We start from the raw sequence: 19,277 nt of genomic DNA, 5'->3' as shown, positions 1-19,277 counted from the left end.
GATCTCTTTGGCTTGCTGTCAACATGATAAACGAAGGAACCTGAGTTAGGTTCCGTCCTTCTGAAGGGCCCCTCGTGGAACAATCCAGGAGAAGGGCGGCAATGGATATACCTCACTGGATGAGTTGCCACTTGCAGATTCTGCTTTCATCACAATTTCCTAGTTGAGAAACCAGTGGCATCGTCTTTACTATAGACGATGCAAGTTTCAGCACCGGGATGGGAGGCAGCACAGCAGCGTGCACCCTTGCATGCATGAGGCCCCAAATTCTACCCTGGCACTGCATCTTCCAGAGTTGAGCAGTGTCTGTCTGTTTCCCTGCCCTCTTGATTAAAATTCAAAAAAAAAAAAACTTAAACAAAAAACCCCTCCTAGGCCAGGAAACAGCACAGTGTAAAGCGTGGGACTTGTATGCATAAGGTCCTAAATTTAATCCGTGGTACCACATATGCCAGAGTGATGCTTTGGTTTCTCCCCCCCTCCTCCAAAGGGGCTGCACCAGTTTGCATTCCTGCCAGCAGTGTAGCAGAGTTTCTTTTTTCTCCACAACCTCACCAACATCTGCCATTTCGCGTTTTGTTGATGTAGGCCATTCTCACAGGTGTGAGATGCAGTCTCAGTGTAGTCTGTATTTGCGTTTCTCCAGTGCTAAGTGTAGTGAGGCATTTCTTCATGTGTCTATGGGCTATGTGTATCTATTCTTTAGAAAACTGTCTGTTTAGTTGCTTGGCCAACTTTTTATTGCTTTTTTTTCTTTTGTAGAGCTGTACCTATTCTTTTTTTTTTTAATTTTTATTTATAAAAAGGAAACACTGACAAAAAAACATACGATAAGAGGGGTACAACTACACACAGTTCCCACCACCAGAACTCTGTATCCCCTCCCCTCCCCTGATAGTTTTCTATTCTCTATCCCTCTGGGAGCATGGACCCAGGGTCATTATGGGGAGCAGAAGGTGGAAGGTCTGGCTTCTGTAATTGCTTCCCCGCTGATCATGTACCTATTCTTTATGGATGTTTGATGTCAGTTGCTAGTCAGATGTGCAGTGGGCCAATATCTTTTCCCATTTATTGGATTGCCTGGTTATCCTTGTGTAGTTTGTTTTCAATGTGTGAAAGTTTCTTAATTGTATAGAGCCCCTCTTATTTACTCTTGTTTTCATTTCTCATTCCAGTGGGGTTGAATCCCCAAATATATGTCATAGTTGTAAAGTGACGAATTTTCAGGTGATTTGTTGTTGTTGTTGTCAATTTAACTAGCTGATCAGAGGAGCTAAGGACCACAAATGCTAATCCCTGACTTTGCCTCTGGGAGTTGATCAGAATTCATTTTCCCAGCTGGTTTTAAGGGCTTGAGCCAACCACAGAGCTTTAGTTCTCAGCCAGGTTAAACACCGGTGAGTCCTTGAGAGCAGTTCAATATTTTGTTGCCTCTGAGTTCACTGGTTAAGTGCCCAGAAATTCCCCGCCTTACTGTCTTCAACTAGGTGCTCCACTGCATAGCTAACAAGATGGCACTAGCTACCCCTAAAAATGACTCCTAAGTCCTGAGAATCTCTCCCTTACCTTTTTTTCCATTCACTAAGCACATGTGTCTGCACCCATCTGTGGCTCAGTGAGTTTTTGAAGAAGTCCCAGCTATAATTTGGTGAGTTTCCAGGTGATTTTTCATAGCTTGAACCAATTGCTCAAGGTCGCGATATGCAGCAGCTGCTACCACCCTACGACCATACCTCTTCAGGTATAGATTTCTTTCAGCGAGTATCGCTGCTATTTTAGCATACTTGCAGGAAGAAGACTTGGTTGATTAGGGTTTTTGCTCTTTTGAAATGTGTCTTCAGGAGATGTATATTTCGAATAGAACAAACATATGTCTGATCCAAGAGGAAACAAAACCAATGTGAGTAAAATATATTTTTCCCCAACCTTTTTTTTTTTTTTTTTTTTTTGCCACTACAGTTATCTCTGGGGCTTTGTGCCGGCACTACAAATCCATCACTCCCAGTGGCCATTTTTTTCTTTTCTACTTTTTGTTTGGTGGGACAGAGAGTAATTGAGAGGGGAGGGGAGATAGAGAGAGGAGGAGAAAGGCAGACACCTGCAGACCTGCGTCACTGCTCATTAAACAGATCCCCGGCAGGTGGGGAGTGGGGGCTAGAACCCAGTTCCTTGCACTTGGTAATACGTGCACTTAACCGAGCACACCCCACCCCCCAAGCATTTCAACTTTGTATTTAATTTAAATTCTCTTTCAGAGAATCTGTCTCCAAGCAAGCCTTGTAAAAGCCAGTTCTGAGCCATTGTAGGTTAAACTGTTGCCATAGTAAGTGGAACATTTTAGGCACCTGAGGTCAAATTGACTGGACCTATGTTTCACATGCAAAACTTTAGGCCAGTATAGTCAAGGAAGGTCTAAAGCTTCCCACTGGGAAATGACTGGCCAGGGTGAGAGGAGGAAAGTCCACCTTCCACCCTGGCAATCCTGTGTCTCAGCATGCTATCAGCCCTGTGCACGCGGCTAGGAGAAGCCCAGAGGCCTCTGAAGGACTCAGCAACTTGGAGGAAAAGCACTATTAACCAAGAAACTCCAAAGCTCTATAGTGAGCATCCTTTCCCTGGGGCACTGCGATGTGCTTGATTTGCCCTTCAGAATGACAGCTGTGTAGCTGACAAGATGATCAAATACTGAGCCATCACTCTCAGGGAACCTGGCAGGGGCTTCTAGTCAGCATTTATGGAGCACTTTGTCTGTGTAGAGTAGCGCACAGACTTCTTTACATCTGCTGTTAGCAAATGATTCTGGGAGGCAGCTGGTGACAGAAACCAAGGTCAAGGGAATTAAGAGTTCCCTGTGGCCTGGCAGCGCTTTGAGTCTAGGTCTGCACTCACCCTCCTCGCCTGGTCAGGGCATTTCTTCCCTTCCATTTTCAGAAATTTAATATTTAGAACTGAGAGAGAGAGAGAGAGAGAGAGAAACAGATGTTAAGAGAAAAGAAATCACTGCAAGCGAACGTTCCAATATTTGTTCTGTCTGGCCTCTAGGAGTCTCCCAATTAGTCTTTGTCTTAATCCTCTGGCAGATTTCAGGAACTCTTGCAATCCTCAAATGATCATCATCCAATATTCTTCCCCCAGGGATTGTATGGGAGCCTCCTGCCTCCCTGTAATCGTCGGTTCACCAGAAGAGTCATATTTTATGGAATACCATGAGCACATTCTTCCAGATGGCCTGCTCTGTAACATCCTGCATGTCACATCCTGCATGTTACATATCCAGCACATATGGATAGACCCTCCTCAGCCTTTCCAGTCAGTTAACTAAGGAGAACCATCTCACCACTCAGTATCCCTTTCGCCAGTCTTTCCTCAAAGCCGGCACTGTAATTGATGGCAATTGATGAACTTTGCTTTTTCCCATATAGGAAGAGTCTTTGTTTCAGAACTTATTTTCTTGAAGGGTTCCTTTGCCCTCACACTCCAACTTCACTCCAACGTCACACAAACCCAAGATTAATTTGCCCTCCAATTGGCCCTGGCATAGAGCTGATAGGTTGGAATTCCAGTGAGGGTACATGCATCACCGAGGACGTGTGCAGAGTCAAGAGGAGGGATGACTCAGCAGTGCGGCAGGCTGGGGACGGGGGAACGATATGGGCAAGAAAGGAGCAAGATTCCAGAGGGCATGCTGCGTGAGGCGGACCCGCAAAGCCAGGGCCGGTGAGCAAAGACCAACAGGCCCGCTGACCTGCACTTGCTCAACGGGAATGTGAATTTCTTCTGACCTACTGTGCTCGTGTGCACCGATGAGTCATACCTCCCCCTCTCAGCAAATTCCACAGCGTCCAGGGCACTGTTGTCATAATGTCATTCCTGATAAAGGTCAGCAGAGTCCCTGTAAATTCTGTGGCCCTAAAGGGCCAATAATTACCCACCAAACAACCACAAAGAGTCACGGCTGCAGCAAAACACCGAGAGTCTTCAAAATGAGCTGGTTGACACAAGTGGTTTCTGTCATACAGAAATAGACCATCTGAAGTAACACATGGGCAACAAAAGCAAGCAGATGTTGGCACTCAAGGCAGGGCACTAACAGAGGTGCCATAGCTCTGTGCCAAAGCAGTGTGCCATCTTCAGAACTGCCCACTGGAGCTTTCTTTCAGTTCAGCAGCGTAGCTCAGCATCAACAACTGGTCGACCTGCCCCATGCTCTCTGGGCAGCACCGGCCACTGCAGGTGAGAATGAGCACCTTCCTGGGAACATGCTGTGTCCGATTTGTTTCCTGAAATGGGCCTTGCAGTGCACGACTGACTGTAAAACCCTAACTTAGCACAGACACAACCCCTCATGTTGATGAATTACAAGCAGAAGTGATCATGAGCAAAATCGCAGTAAGAATAAATGAGCAAGGCCAAAGCTACAAGAGACTGGGTTTGGAATTCCATGCGCAGGCTGGATGCCTGGCTGTTACCATATGAGGCACCGGGCACTTAGGTAAAGCTTGGCAGCTGGAATGGACTCCTATCTATCTGCTACAACCTTCTCCTCATGCTCCCTTTCAGAAATTCAAAGTGTCCCATACATATGAAGCCAGACCCTGCTGGCTCAAAAACAAGCCCTGGGAGTATGGTAGGCATCTGAAGGATTAGGTCTCCAGGTCATTCCCCAGAAGAACTGTTCATTCAACTCCAAAACCCTTTGGGCTCACCGCATCCCACAGGTAGGCAGCCCAGAAGTCTAGGCTGTTCACTAGAAATAACCAAAGCAAAACAAACATACAAACAAACAAAAAACCTCTTAGACTGAGCAGACTATAGCTCTGGGGAGGCAAGGGGAGAAGGAGCCAAAGTGATCACGGGAAGGGCACTGGCACTCTGGTGGTAGGTATGGTGAAACTTATACACACAGTGGGGTGAAGCTGGACTCCTTCAAGGTAGATTATTCCAAGTCAGTAATAAAGCAACAGCATGTAAATAAAGAGGATCCCAGATCACTGGACAGGTTTATGATAGAAGCGTATTAAGAAAACGTGTTGGGAGCAGACAGACTGCTTTTAATGAAACTAGACCAAAACACTGCAGCCACACTACTGTGGAGCAGAATAGAATTAGTTGGGAAGATCAGACGAACCCTGTAGGGCTGAGTTTCCCTGGGAAGAACCCCGCTAGGCACAGGCATGATTATGCCTCCTGCCCTACCACTCAGCTCACTGCTTCTCCCGGAGGCCAGCAGTGGCTGCCCCTCACTCAGTCTTGCCCTGCTCCGGGCTCCCACCCTCATTGCTGTGCTGTACAGTCATCCTTTCGCCAAGGACCCTGCAGGGCAAGGACTACTTGGTCACCCTTCACCCCCACAGTGACCATGCTTGTCTCATTTCATCTGTCCTGATTTCTTACTCTCTCCAGTTAGTTCCTGGTCTGGACTCATTTTATTTGAGCCCCTTGTTGCCTCCTGTTTGTCCAGCTTTTGTTTATATACAGAGGGTGGGCCTGCATGGGGAGGAGAGAGAAAATGTTTGCTGCCTTGGAACCTCCCTTTCTCGAGCCTCTGCTTCTCTTTCCCTTTCTCTTTTGTCCCTCCTGTAACTTAAAAAAGAAAACAAAACACAACCCTAACCTCTTTAGATTCCACCTTAACTTTTAAATTATAATTTAAGAGATCTTAAGAAGTTGTGACATTTGCATATATATATATATTTCATCTGACTTTTGGAAATGACTAAAGCTTTCTGTCCTTAGTAAGGAACTTTTCCAAAGCACACACACATTTGTACATATACAACATACACAGAAATGTACCCAGATACATATAACCTTTCTCTATCATTGGTAGTGAATCAAATAAGAACTAGACGTATTAACATTAAAGTGTAGAAGTATCCTGAGTTCTGGAAAAGTCTTGCAAACAGCAGTAAAAATGAATTTCATGATGAAAACCTATTTTGGCATATAATACTCTATGTGCTTCACTGGGATCATGAGTATTATATATTGAAATCTAAAGTTAACTTGGAAATTCTTGATCAGCAGCAATAAATCACACACACACACACACACACACACACACACACACACACACACACAATTTTCTCTACAGAAGGCAGGTCATTTGTAAATAAGCTTTTATGCAATCTAAAATGCAGATATTGACTTATGCTACCAAATACAGCCCAGATTAAGCAGAGAAACAGATAAATCAAGTGGACAAGTATATATAAAATAGGTTGTTTCAGAGATAACAATGGACAGCTTTTATGAACTAATTTATGACCTACAATCTGCTGTTGGCCGAAGTCATCCTCCTCCCTGATTTTAGTCTTTCTGAGCGGGATAAACAGACCAGAAGGTCTCATGTTTTGCAAAGCTCACTTCTTTATCTTTGCAAGAGCTTTATTTGGGAATCTGGAAACAGAAGTTCTCACCATCTGTCATTCGTTGTCATGCTCAATGTGCTTTCTCTTTGCCGTGACCTTCACTCTGGATCATTCCCCCAGGTTTCTTCGTTATCTTTGAACCACTGGCAAATGATTGATCGGCAGGTTAACATTTACGAGCAAAGTAACCCACTTCTCCTCTGACATCGTCTAGCTCTGGCTTCCTTCTATTGCATCTTGATTCCTGAGACATACTGACTTGGAGCAAATGTGACTGTACTTGCTAAATGGAAGTTTCTATGGAATGTTCCTGCTTTGAACTCGATGGAATAAAAGCCAGTGGGCTTTTTATGAAGTGAAAGGGCATCCCTTCCAGGAGATATAATTCCGACTGAAAATTATGTTTAAAACTGTTCTCATATGTTAAAGTGCACTTGTACCAAAATGGACCATGCAGAGAAAAACTTTATGTAGACAGGTCAAGGGAATGGAAAGAAGATACTCGTAAAAAGATGCCTAAGACTTCCATTTCACATAACAGTTTCCACTCCAGGCCCTTCTCACACTCCCACAAGCCCAATCCCAGGCTGGGTATATATAGCCAAGTCTCCAATACCCAGATGGAGAAGCAAACACAATCAGGTTATCTGAAAGTTAACACAAATGTCACAATTTCCCACCGAAACACCCTACAAGTGGAAGGGCCAAATGGAATGCCTTCCACTCATTGCCACATTTTTTTTTTTCTTTATATCGAGCTACTTGCTTCTTCTGTGGAGAAAGGACCCAATGAAATCTTGATGAGAACCTTCATGCTGATAATTCACTGAATAAAAGAAAAAGACTCGACAGTGTGTGTCAAGCGCAAAGGAAAAGAAACGTAACAAGGCAAACAGGAGGGGAGTTTGGGTGGAGACTGGGGCACCTACAGAGAGGGCAGCTGACACCGGAATCCCACAGGGCTCAGGGCTCCCCCTCCTGCCCTTCCTGCCCACTTCAAGGCCTCCCCAGCCCTATGGCTGCAGCTTTCACTGCCTAATGGTTCCTTCTCTGTGACAGCAGATTTGGGAGCCAGAAAGGAATTCGCTGAGGTCACTCAAGGGCAGTGGAATTACATATGTCCTATAAAATGTTCTCACAAAATTGATGCTAGAAAAACAGAATAGTAAAGCCTTCACTCCAACCCCTACAGGGAGTGTGAAGTTAATCGAGTGTGCTCATCTGTTAGTGCAAACTCTCAGGTTACATCTCCCTAAATCCTGTAGGCCTTTTACAAGCGATAAGGGATCTCAACTGAGGAAAGCATTGCAGCTCATTCCAAGATGGGGTCTCCTGATCCAGGTGGAGGGGAGGGGACTGGAATGAAATCCCAGGAATTCACCAGCCAACTAAAGTTAACAGCTGCCCTGCATATTATCAACCAAGAGGAAACTGCCCTTCGAAAAACTTACAGCACTGAGATCTCAGCTGTCAAGACCCTCACACACCACCCCACTCCTGGAAGTTACTGAAAATAGCAGATCTTCCTGTCGGCCTGAGTGCTGCTGAATTTCAAAGTAATTCTAGTCATCTGAGTGTGAGGGGCCACTGGCCATATGCGAAGCTATTTCAGATTGCCCTGACAGCCCTGCAGTGTGGATGCTCAGGGCCTCATCTTTAAAGACAGGAGAACAGAGGCTCAGAGAAACTGCATCACACAGCTCCCAAGTGGACAAGTTAGGATTATATTTTTAACTTTTAACTTTATTTATAAAATAAAAACAGAATATAACGACAAAACCATAGGATAAGAGGGTAAAACTAGGGGCCAGGAAGTAGCACAGTGTGTTAAGTGCACATGGCATGAAGCACAAGGACCTGCAAAAGGATCCCGGTTCAAGCCCCCGGCTTCCCACCTGCAGGGAAGTCACTTCACAGGTGGTGAAGTAGGTCTGCAGGTATCTGTCTTTCTCTCCCTCTCTCAGTCTTCTCCTACTCTCTCCATTTCTCTCTGTCCTACCCAACAACAATAATAGCAATGGCAAAAATAGCAACAACAAGGGCAACAAAATGGGAAAAAAAATGGCCTCCAGGAGCAGTGGATTCGTAGTACAGGCACCGAGTCCCAGCGATAACCCTGGAGGCAAAAAAAAAAACAAAAAACAAAAAACAAAAAACAAAAAACAAGAAAGAAAAAGGGGTAAAAGTCCATACATTTCCCACCACTAGAGTTCCGTATCCATCCCCTCCACTGGAAGCTTTCCTACTCTTTATCCTTCAGGGAGCATGGACCCATGATCATTATGGGGTGCAGAAGGCAGAAGGTCTGGCCTCTGTAACAAGCTAGGATTTGAACCTCCTCAAGACATTTATCTAGACAGCATGTGCATTTTTCATTCCATCAACTCCAAATGATTCCTATCCCTACCCCCAGACCAGCTCAAATGCCACTGCTTGACACATCATCTATGACACCACTGTCCCTCTAGATATTGAAGCAAACTCCTATGAGCTTGCCTTGCCTCTTCCTGACCCTTCAGCCGTGGCCCATTCACCGGCACTCCTGTAGTTTCACCACAGAAATAAGAGCTGAAACTCATATACTTTTCTTTATCTTTACCAACAGGGTTTCAGTACAGGAAGACATCATCTTAGCCTAACCCCCTTACCCAGGCTCCTGTCTGATTCACCCATATTTACTCTTCGACAGTTCTCTGATCTATTCTGTAGGCTGCTGCCAAAGTGGCCTTATTCAAGATAAATGCTTCCCCCGCTGAAGGCTCCAATATCATCTGGTCAACTCCCCCATCCTTTCATACTAGCTCTCAGTTTAAGCATCCATTTCTTGGGAAAGCCTTCTCTGACTGTCCTCCTGGTTCAAAGAGTTAAATCCTGCCAGTACAACCTCATGACAGTACGTAGTGCCAGTTTCTTGTTCCAGATACACTTTTGTTTGTTTTTGTGGGCTATTTCCTCTCTAAGAGTATCCTCTAATGTCCAGATGTCAGGCATCCCTGTGGGGACACACACTCAGTTTTATTCATTCTCGAGAGAGGTTCCTCTTGGGAGACACGGGGTGCAGCTTATATTTGGTGCTGTTCTGGTTGCAGTTGTGATAGAATTGTCACTGCCCACTCATGATCCTCCTTGGTCATCAAAGTTCATAGCACTGTCTCTTCCACTGAGGTCCAGGCATTATTTGAAATGGCAAGAAGGTAAAGTGGCAAGCTTCTCTAGGAAATGGGAAGGAGAAAGCATTTCTCCCAGCTCAGAAAGACATCCTCACAGGAGTTAAGCGGGACGGAAGGGAAACTGGACAGGCTTCCTGCATCCAAGAGAGCTATGGAACCCGCCAAGCACGCTAGTTCTCGGGTTAAGGAATGAGTTCACTGACACATTCTCGGGTGTTTGGATGGACAACTGCACTTCCAGGTAGGATCATTTGGGGGAGGGATATGACTCCATTACTTTGGGTAGAAATTCAGAAGCAGGATTAAATTTATTTTAAAAGCAATGATAAGAGGTCATGGAAAGGCAGTGGAAAGGCAATATGGTGGTCCTACAAGTGGCTCAGTGGATAAAGCACTGCACTCTCAAGCATGAGGTTCCGATTTTACTCCCCAGCAGCACACGCACCAGAGTGATGTCTGGTTCTCTCTCTCCCTGCCTATCTTCATGAGTAAATAAATACATAAATAAATAGAAAAGCAGCAATATGACAGTTCCAACTCCAGTTCAGAGAGCTTTCAAAAAGTTGGAGTCTTAAAAAGGTAATCATATATATTTATATCTATCTAGCTTTAATTATATATAGGCCCAGAGAAATATGTGATTTTAAACTTATCTAAATAAATCTGAAAGAACACTTTTTAGTACATGAAGCAGAAAATATTTATTTATTTATTAGTAGTGAGAAAGAACACCAGAGCATCATTTCAGCATATGTGGTACCTGGAATCGAACTCAAGACCTTAGCAGTCCTGCACTCTATCACTCCACCACCCTAGCCACCAGCAAAAAACACTGAAATGCTAACAAAAGTTCAGTTAGAGTTAACTGAAAGATTTCTCCCTTTGTTTTCTTCCTTTCTCTTTCTTCTTCTTCTTCTTCTTCTTCTTCTTCTTCCTCTTCTTCTCCTTTTCCTTCCTCTTCTTCTCCTTTTTTTGAAAGATTTTTTTTTCTTATTGTGATATCAAACAACAGCTGGTAACTCATTCAACGAAAATGAGTCAGATCACTTGATCTACATTTTGATAAAGCTACTGCTCTGAACTGAGTTGCCACCTCCTGGAAGGCCATATGATCTCAAATAAGATAGTACTTGGAGATGGAACCTTTTAGAGGTAATCAGATCTAGATGAGGTCACAAAGATGGGGCCGCCATGATGTGGGATGTGGTCTGTGCCCATATAAGAAAGAAAGGAGAGATTGCTTTCTCTGCCGTGTGAGGACATGATGTGGTGGAAACAAACTGCAGGCCATATCACGAGCTGAAGCCTGAAGATGTGTATTCTCCTTGTTCACCAAACACATGATGACCTTTATCAACAGACTTCCTCACCCGGTCCTTCCTGCCACTGCTGTGGGAAAGGCTTTCTGTCTGCCAAATTAAAAAGTAAGAAGCGAGTATTTCCCTCTTGCTTTACAAAACCTGCTACTTTGGGGGGAGACACCTTAAGAGCAAGGTAACTCACATTTCTGATAACATAATTGCTATCAGAGAATGCTCTTTTCACGAAGGATCTAAAAAGAAAATCTCACAGGGGACAAAGAGGCAATACACATAAGAACAGAGGGCCCGGGATAAGGCCCTCACCATGTGATGTGCTTCACTGCAAAGCAAACCGCAAATCACAAAGCGGGCACCCATGCCGTCCAGGCCACAAGTGTGCATCCACGGCTACTTCCCCAAGCCGTTTACCCCACAGCACCCAGTCCACCCCTTCATTCCTGGTCTAACTAAGCTTACCAGCTGGCGTCAGGCCCAGCATTATGCTAGGTGTTCCCACAGACACGGTCCTTTGCGGTACTCATCACTGACCAGTGAATCATGTATTTTGTCCCCACTGATAGATGAGGAAATTGAATCCTGCCTGGCAGAGCTTAACGAAACCCACCATCCATTGCCTAAGAGTTGACCAAATCCACCATCCATTGCCTAAGAAGAAATCTGGATAACGTCACTGCATTTTGCTTTTTAACTTTATGCCGAGTCTATCAGTTTGAGTAAACCTGTTATCCAGTCTCTAGTCATTTAGGTACCATTTTGTTTTCCCCAGGCAATAAATGAGGAGTGTGTCAGTCCAGATGTACGTGCACAGTTAGACACAGGGATGGGTCAGTAATTTTGGTCCAGACAACCCAAGCCTCTACCGTAGAACAATACCTATAAGTACTGCAACGTTTCCTGACTCAAACTCTGACCAAAATTCCAGTTCTGTCACGAGTTGAAACTTCAACTGTCAAATTAAGGTGGTTCTGCTTGATTTCACTTCTGTCTCAAGTTTAGACAAGTGAAGAGCAATTCATGAGAGGGAGGGAGAGAGGTAGGGACAAAGAGAGAGAGAGAGGGGGAGAGGGAGAGGAAGGGAGGGAAAGAGGGCACACATGATTAGAGCAGTTCTTTATGCAGAGCTGCCCCTTAAACATCAAGCGTATCTGAGAACACTATAGTCCACAAAGCACCGTCATCCACTTTTATTTTCTTTTCAAGTTAAAAAAAAAAAAAGAATTAACTGAGCCCTTGGCACTATAGAAAGTAAGTCGATTTCTCTGAAAGGTTCAGCTACAGGAGACTTCCTTATATGTGACGGCAACTAATTAATGGGAATATGGAAACAAACTTTGACATTTAACAAGAGGCCCTTGTCTTGCCTGCCATCTGGACTGCTCACCTTCCTTTAAATCAAAGTTTATTTTAAAGTGGTTTCGCCAATGCTCTAGACACCTGAAAAATCCTACTGGTGCAAGCAGTTGTTAATTCACAGTCTCCAATCCTGGGTCTTGCATATACGATCTTGGAAGCAACAGAAGCTGCTTTTATTCATTTTGAGAATTGCCACTGAACTGGTGGCTGAGGAATTGCCAGTGGTTAAGAGCCCTAGAGTTACCCAGGCACTGGAAGCATGTCTTCATCATGTAGTGCCCGGGAAGCCTGAGAACTCCGGGAAACGTGCTCATCAAAATCGCACTAGTCAGCCACCTCATAGGTGCTCTACAGGGCACCAGGTGAATCTTCCTGCTGTGATTGCTTCAAGTCTACTGGCATCTGCCCACAGATTTTGGCCTGGACACCCTACGCTCAGAGGAACTACAAGCACCTAGAGCTGTGTGTGCCTTGCTTTGTGCCCATCAGTCAGGAAGTTCTAACTTAAAGAATGTTCCTCAGGGTGGTCGGCAAAAAAAAAAAAAAAAAAAAAAAAGTCTGTGGTCACTGAGCCTGTAGCAAATCACACTTAAACTGAGGGTGCACGACACTCACGAAAGCAACTGCTCTTGACAGAAATGCTGTCAGGCGAATTCAGCTTTGCTTTCAATCCATCTGTCTCTCATAGACCCACTTGGCCTTCAAAGTGCTTAGACGAGGACTTCAAAAGGGACTCAATAAATATTTGTTGAATGAATGTCACAGGCATTAATAATACAGAATGTTTTTGAAAAGGTAATTGATGTCAAATGGGAGGCAGAGAGAGCTCACCCCGGATGGAACACTGTGTACAGATTGGGTGCATTGTCCAAGGAAAGAATTCCTGTTCAATAAATAACTTCTGATCCGGGCTCCTTTATGTCATTGCCGCTGGACTAGGCCACCCTGGTGGCAGGAGAGTTCTGATCAAAGAAATCCTGATTGCCGTTTGAGAACGGGAAGCTTAAATGCTAACTGATAGTTAGAAAAGTTCTGGGGAGGAAATACTCTGCCAACCAGCTTTTTAACTGGAAACACACACACACACACACACACACACACACACACACACACACACACACACACACACACACACATGTATTTAACTTCCTTGTGAAATGCCAAGGGCAGACTGGCTCTTGCTGTCCCCACCACAGCACGGCACAGGTCACACACATTTGGATATCTCTCTTTCCCCAGGAAGCTCCAGGCTCTGGCCAGCAGTGAGCTGACACTTTGACTTTCTAGATCTATCTTCTGAGGCCAGATTGTCAAAGACAGTTGCCCCACTTTTCCACATTCTGACAGATAGAGAAGGTGATTTCACCTGTGCCCCATTCTGAGCAAACCTCAGGGCTGCAGCCAGCCCGGCCCACAGGCTAAGAGGGACCCTCATCTGGGCAAGCATGCACCTCCCCTGGCCCACCTGTCATCACCTTGTGCCCTGCAGCCCTTCCAGGGGGCAGCGTTGTATCAGAGAATGTTCCTTGTGGTAATCAATCCCCCCCAAAAAAAAAAAACCAAAAAGGCCCATCATGTACTTTTCAGCAAACCCTACTTCACACGCTGCACCCTTCTGCAGTTCCATGCAGACTGACAAAAGAGCATTAGACGGCTCTAGCAAACCTGTTTCTCCTGGTGCCCGCTGCCTCTCCCCCATGAGTATTTTTCAATATCCTGTCACCAGGATACTTAACTGACAGCTCACAGATGGAATAGTTAAGCCCCAGCACAGTACCGATCCCCCTCGAGGGTTAATGCAGCCTCCTCGCTGCCTTCCAGGGGGGGGGAGTCCAGACACCAAGATCACTTGAACCTCCAGGAAGGGGTCCTCCCGGAAGTGTTCATTACAATGATTACTGTTATCAACCGCAAAAGTGTGACCAAGGAGAAGTGGATCCTGGAGTCAGGGGACTCCCCCATCCTCACCCATCATTCCAATGCCACTGGCAAGGAAAAGTCTAAACATGGGATCCCCGAGCCCGCTGCTAGCCCTGGCCCTTCCCACCCTCGGAGACTTATCTCTCTGGTTCTCTATTCCCATGGGTGTTGATGTAATTAGTCTATAATCACTGTGTACATATCAGCTCACAGGAAAAACGGACGTACTGGTGGATTTGGCTTGGGGCCGTCTCCTCGGCAAGGAAAGACAACCCGGTATAAACATCTGCTGTTAATCGTCTATTTTCAAATCGTGTTTTGTGTCTCCTGGGTTACTGAAAAGCACCACGCTATCAGGACTGCTGATTTTCTGGGCAGCACCTAGGAAATAGCACGCTTCCAGACTTCTGCCGTCACCCCTCACTTCTGCTCTCTGCTCTGGCAAGAGTGGGCTTCCGGAAGCATCTGCTGGAGCACACCCAGGACTCTGCTAGGAGCATGCACGGGACTCTGCTAGGTTTTATTTTCCTGCGGGGGAGTAGGTCTCATGCACACTGCACTACTGTGAACTGTTTGGCTTTTTCCAGTCAAGCACCTTTAGGAAACCGGCCACAGCACTGTACTTACGAACGAGCAACTGCCAGTCCTGTATTCCACCGAAAGCTTCACTAAGGAATAGACTAGCACTTGATTTTTTTTTTAAGTGGCCCTTCCCTTAGATCAGTTTGCCTGTGCTAAGCGCTCTTATTGGAGTGAGATAATCTCAGAAATATATATATTTTTCTTTTCTTTTCTTTCTCCTCCCTCCCTCCCCCTTCCTCTTTCTTTCTTTCTTTCTTTCTTTTTTTTTTTTTTTTTTTTTACCAGAGCACTGCTCAGCTCTAGTTTATGGTGGTACAGGAGACTGAACCTGGGACTTTGGACACGAGAATCTCTTTGCATAGCCATTATGTTGTCTACCCCTGCCCAGAAATACACTTCTTAGTAGGAGAAATGGAAAGAGGGTCTCTGTGCCACTTGTTGCCATGAGTGGCACAGCCCTGTGCCCCAGTTCTTAGGATTACATTGTTGTGAGTGGCAGAAAGTGACAGTATTGCTTTGATAACTCAACAGACAAGTCATTCCCAATAACTGGCGAAGCTAGTTAGAATGAAGTATAGAAAGGTCACTAAATTAAGAGCATCCCCTTGCCACAAAAATCACAAGACACAAATGCATACCTGCTTCCAAAATCACTTTTGACAGCTACACTTAAAATCCCCCCCCCCCAATTTCTTTTTCTGAAGTTTGACCTATGTCCTGGAATGTGGGTGGAATCTTTTTTCTTTCCCAGCTGCCTCGTCTAGTCAGCTCTTCCCAAGTCTAAGTAAAATTCCCCCGTGAGCGTGCTAAAGACTCTCATTTCCATGTTTAATCACATTCAGACAGAGTTTTTGTATACAACAAGAATACAGCCAGGTTTTAATTCAACTAACTGCTGTGCCTTCGACAGACAGTCAGCCTTTCTCCACCCTTCTCTCTGGATATATAAATAGATACACATTACTTGTCAAAATGCGAGAGGGAGCTTCTTTGCATCGTCTAGAACAAAGAGCCCAGCTCAGCTTCTTTCTCTGTTCGCTGTCTCAGAAGGTGTCCTTTATTACATGTGCTGCGGCACGAATGAAAAATGATCCCCGCACAGTGACAAATTACACTTCTGCAGAACAGAGACCGCTGCTGTGGTTTGAAGAACCCCATTTGGACTGACCATCACTTCCTCGGGGTCCCAGCAGTCCTCGCCCAGCACCCTCAAGGCTCATTTCCACTGTTTTCAGAGTGCAACAAAGATGAGAAAGTTTGCTCACTGAGACGGCACAGAAACTTGGCTAGTCACAAGCACACCCCTGGAAGATCTAAGGTGCTAAATTCACTGCCCCCCCCCCCCCGCCACCCTGAGGTGCCCAAAAGGCAGGAAAAGTTGTCTGGAAGCATTTGCACAGCCCTGTTTTTGTCCAGGAAGGAGTTGGGGGGTTAGAGGCTGAGCACTGCGGCTCCCTCGCTTCCTGGGTGGGAGCAGCGAGGCGTGTCCTCAACAGAAGTGAGCAGAGGGATCATTAAGACTCACCGATTTCCCCATTTTTTTTTTTCCCAGGACGGGGCTTTGGCTCCTCAACTGTGATCGGGAAGAGGCAAACCCGTAGGTCCTCCGGGCAGCCCGCCTCGGAGCAGCTGAATGGCTGAGGCGTGCAGGAAGCTTGCTCTGTCCAGCTCGGATCACTCCCCCTCCGCAGGCTCTGTGCTCACACGCCTCGCCTCTCCAGGCAGCACAGAAATCCGCCAAACTCAGGTCAGCCGAACAGGTTTCCTTATATAGGTAAACATGGCTTGCATTCCTGGTGAGAGAAGTTGACTAGGAATCCGGTAACCTGGTTAACTCTCCACATGCCAGAAGGGCTCAGAGGCAGCCAGCCTGCCCAGAGTTTGGTTGCAGTATAAAGGGATTTGTGCGATGTAATTAAAATCATCTTTATCCTGGCTGTCCATAAAATTGGCCCTGCTAGTGTAATTGTGAGTCAACAGCCAGAATTTTTTGTATCCTGGGCTGTGACCAAGCTTACATTATCTGAAGGCACTGCAGGGAGAAAAACCTAAGTCTAGGAGATTATCATTTGACTCTCATGGTTTTCAAACCAGAACAATGTGTCCTGAAATTAGTTTCCAAGTGAACAGAGTGTGTGGTGGGAAGAGAACATGAAGAAACCACTATCAGATAAGACCAAGTGCCCTAGTGAAGGATAGTAACTGCTTGCCGCTGGGCTCCTTGCCCTTGGGCTCCTAGTTCTTCTTCTAGCGTTTGCCCTTCTTCCGTAGCCAGTTAATGGCTTTGAAAGTGACTGGGATCCATGTGGATTCAGTCGGCTAGGAAGGATCGTTAGTTTCCCCAATGAATGGGTACTCACGGGATGCACCACAGGAAGGTCGATCCAATGCATCCCGGCTCCTAGTGATAAGCCATGAACCCTGTACACTCAACTCCTCTCACAATGTACTGATCACAAGTGTATTTTTGGACAGGGGAAACAACATCTTACTCCCCATAGCAACCTTACCAAGCCTACCTATTGAAGTGTTATTTGATGGCTTGGGTGTGTGTGTGTGTGTGTGTGTGTGTGTGTGTGTGTGTAGGGGGAGACTTGTCAATTTGCAGAATTATATCTAAGCATTTTAAAACAATCTTCTAGAATTAGAAGGGAAAAAAATCCCACAGATAATTTAAAAGAACTTTGTAGAAGATCTAATTTTAGGCTTAAGACATATTTTTTTAATGTAAGTATACAACTTTGATCAGTTCTCTAATAGTTTGGTCATTTCCCCCAGGCTTATTCCTACCGACAGGAGTAAATAATTTAATAATGGTATTAATAAGTAAATTCAGAATTCTAACTAATGCCCCTGAAGCCTTAATATGAAGTAGATATTCAAGAGATAACGGTTTTCTGCTAAATAAGACCCATCTCAGAAGGAACCATTCGTTTGTCTCATCTACTCACTGGCTGCTCTTTGAGAAGCGACCATTTTAATAAAAAGATCTCAGTGATGTATTTGAGATCTCTTCTCAGGCCAGGGTCAGATGAGTGTTTACCTCCCACTCAAGCCCTGAGTCGTCACCAGGACAAACCAATCGTGAAGACTTTCCTCTGAGATCAGTCACATGGAAAAATCACCCTGCCTGGAAGGATGATAGTGGGCAGAGGCTTCTGCATACAGTTTCTAGGCATGTCTCCATGGGAGCACTAGGAAGTGTGAGTTATTATTTCCTTTTCATAACAGTTACATTGTCTAGCACAGATGAACTGATTTGTCTAACGTCTCATGATTAGTTTGTAACAGATCTTCAATTCCAGATCTTCCAGAATTTAACTACAGTAGAAGTCCCCAATATAGAATCAACTTTAAGAGACAAAAGAACATTAAAGTGGTATACCTCCATGGTTAAATTAAGTTTTGGTACTCAGATGAGTGAAATACACCAACTCATTAAAATGCTCCTTATAAGTCTTTAACTTATGCTACAAGACTGCCCTTTTTGTAACTCAAGCAAGATCAGCAAGTCAAATCAAAGTGTATTTTTTGTCAAAACACATCTGGGATATAAGCTATAATGAACAGAGAGATAAACCAGAAAGAGAGGGATAAATATGAGGTGATCACACTCACAGACAGAAGTTGAAAAATAAGAACAAAAGGGAAAACACACAGCAGAACTTGGACTAGATTTGGTGTACTGCACCAAAGTAAAGGACTCTGGAGTGGGGAGGGGGGCGTGCTCAGGTCCTAGAACAGGACAGTGGAGGAGGACCTAGGTGTAGGTTAGAGTGTTATGTGGAAAACTGAGAACTGTTACACACGTACCAACTATCGTATTTTACTGTTGACCATAAACCATTAATCCCCCCCCCAATAAAGGAAAAAATGTAAAAAAAAAGATATGAAACAAACTTTGCAATCACTGGAGACAGTTTTTTGTTCACAGCACACACGTCTGTTACAACAAGTTAAGACTCATCTTGACTTCCCTATTAGAAGAACTGTTTGTATTTTCTACTTGTTGGGTTTTCAATCATCTGAAATACAATCCTGTGTGTGCCATGTTAGGTTAGGCTTTCACTAATACCTTCAGTCTACTTCGGATCCTGCACCATCCATGTTCTTACAGTTCCTGCTGAAGCAATTTCTGTCTATGCAGGAACTTTAGACTTTATTAACATGCTGATGCAAGACAAAGTATGCATTTTTCCCCAGGGCAGGCTAAACCTTTAAGTGCCTTAAGCTGGCCTCCAAATTTGTTTCTTACAATTCTAAGCAAACAATCATTTGGGTTTTAAACACAAAATATCTTGCGCTATAATTATTGAATCGGCAGGTCAAAATGAAATTTGGATCTCAAAGTAGCATATTTCAAAGAGGGAATCTAACCTTCTGCTAAATCCATTTTGGTTGTCTCGAGAAATGGTTTGGGAAAGGCAGGGTCACTGAATTCAACCTAACTACAGAGGACCCCAGTGAGACAGCACTTTAGCTGAAGAATGACACTTTGCCAAAAAATAGCACTTATGGAAACCAAGTCAAACATAAGGCCTACTTGAAGGGGAGAAAAT

At 44.8% G+C, this 19,277-nt stretch overlaps 1 protein-coding gene across 1 annotated transcript in view; it reads right to left on the bottom strand.

Moving 5' to 3' along the window:
- The window catches only part of MID1 (midline 1), a 322,962-nt gene extending 306,312 nt beyond the window's left edge, over positions 1 to 16,650 (bottom strand). The window contains exon 1 of the mRNA XM_060183090.1: positions 16,244 to 16,650. The gene's annotated coding sequence lies outside the window, so the exon portion shown is untranslated. The remainder of the gene's footprint in view (positions 1 to 16,243) is intronic.
- Positions 16,651 to 19,277: the final 2,627 nt, after the last annotated feature.

The sequence above is a fragment of the Erinaceus europaeus genome, chromosome X (assembly GCF_950295315.1).
Source record: "Erinaceus europaeus chromosome X, mEriEur2.1, whole genome shotgun sequence".
Classification (NCBI taxonomy): domain Eukaryota; kingdom Metazoa; phylum Chordata; class Mammalia; order Eulipotyphla; family Erinaceidae; genus Erinaceus; species Erinaceus europaeus.
This window is presented reverse-complemented; position numbering and strand designations above follow the sequence as displayed.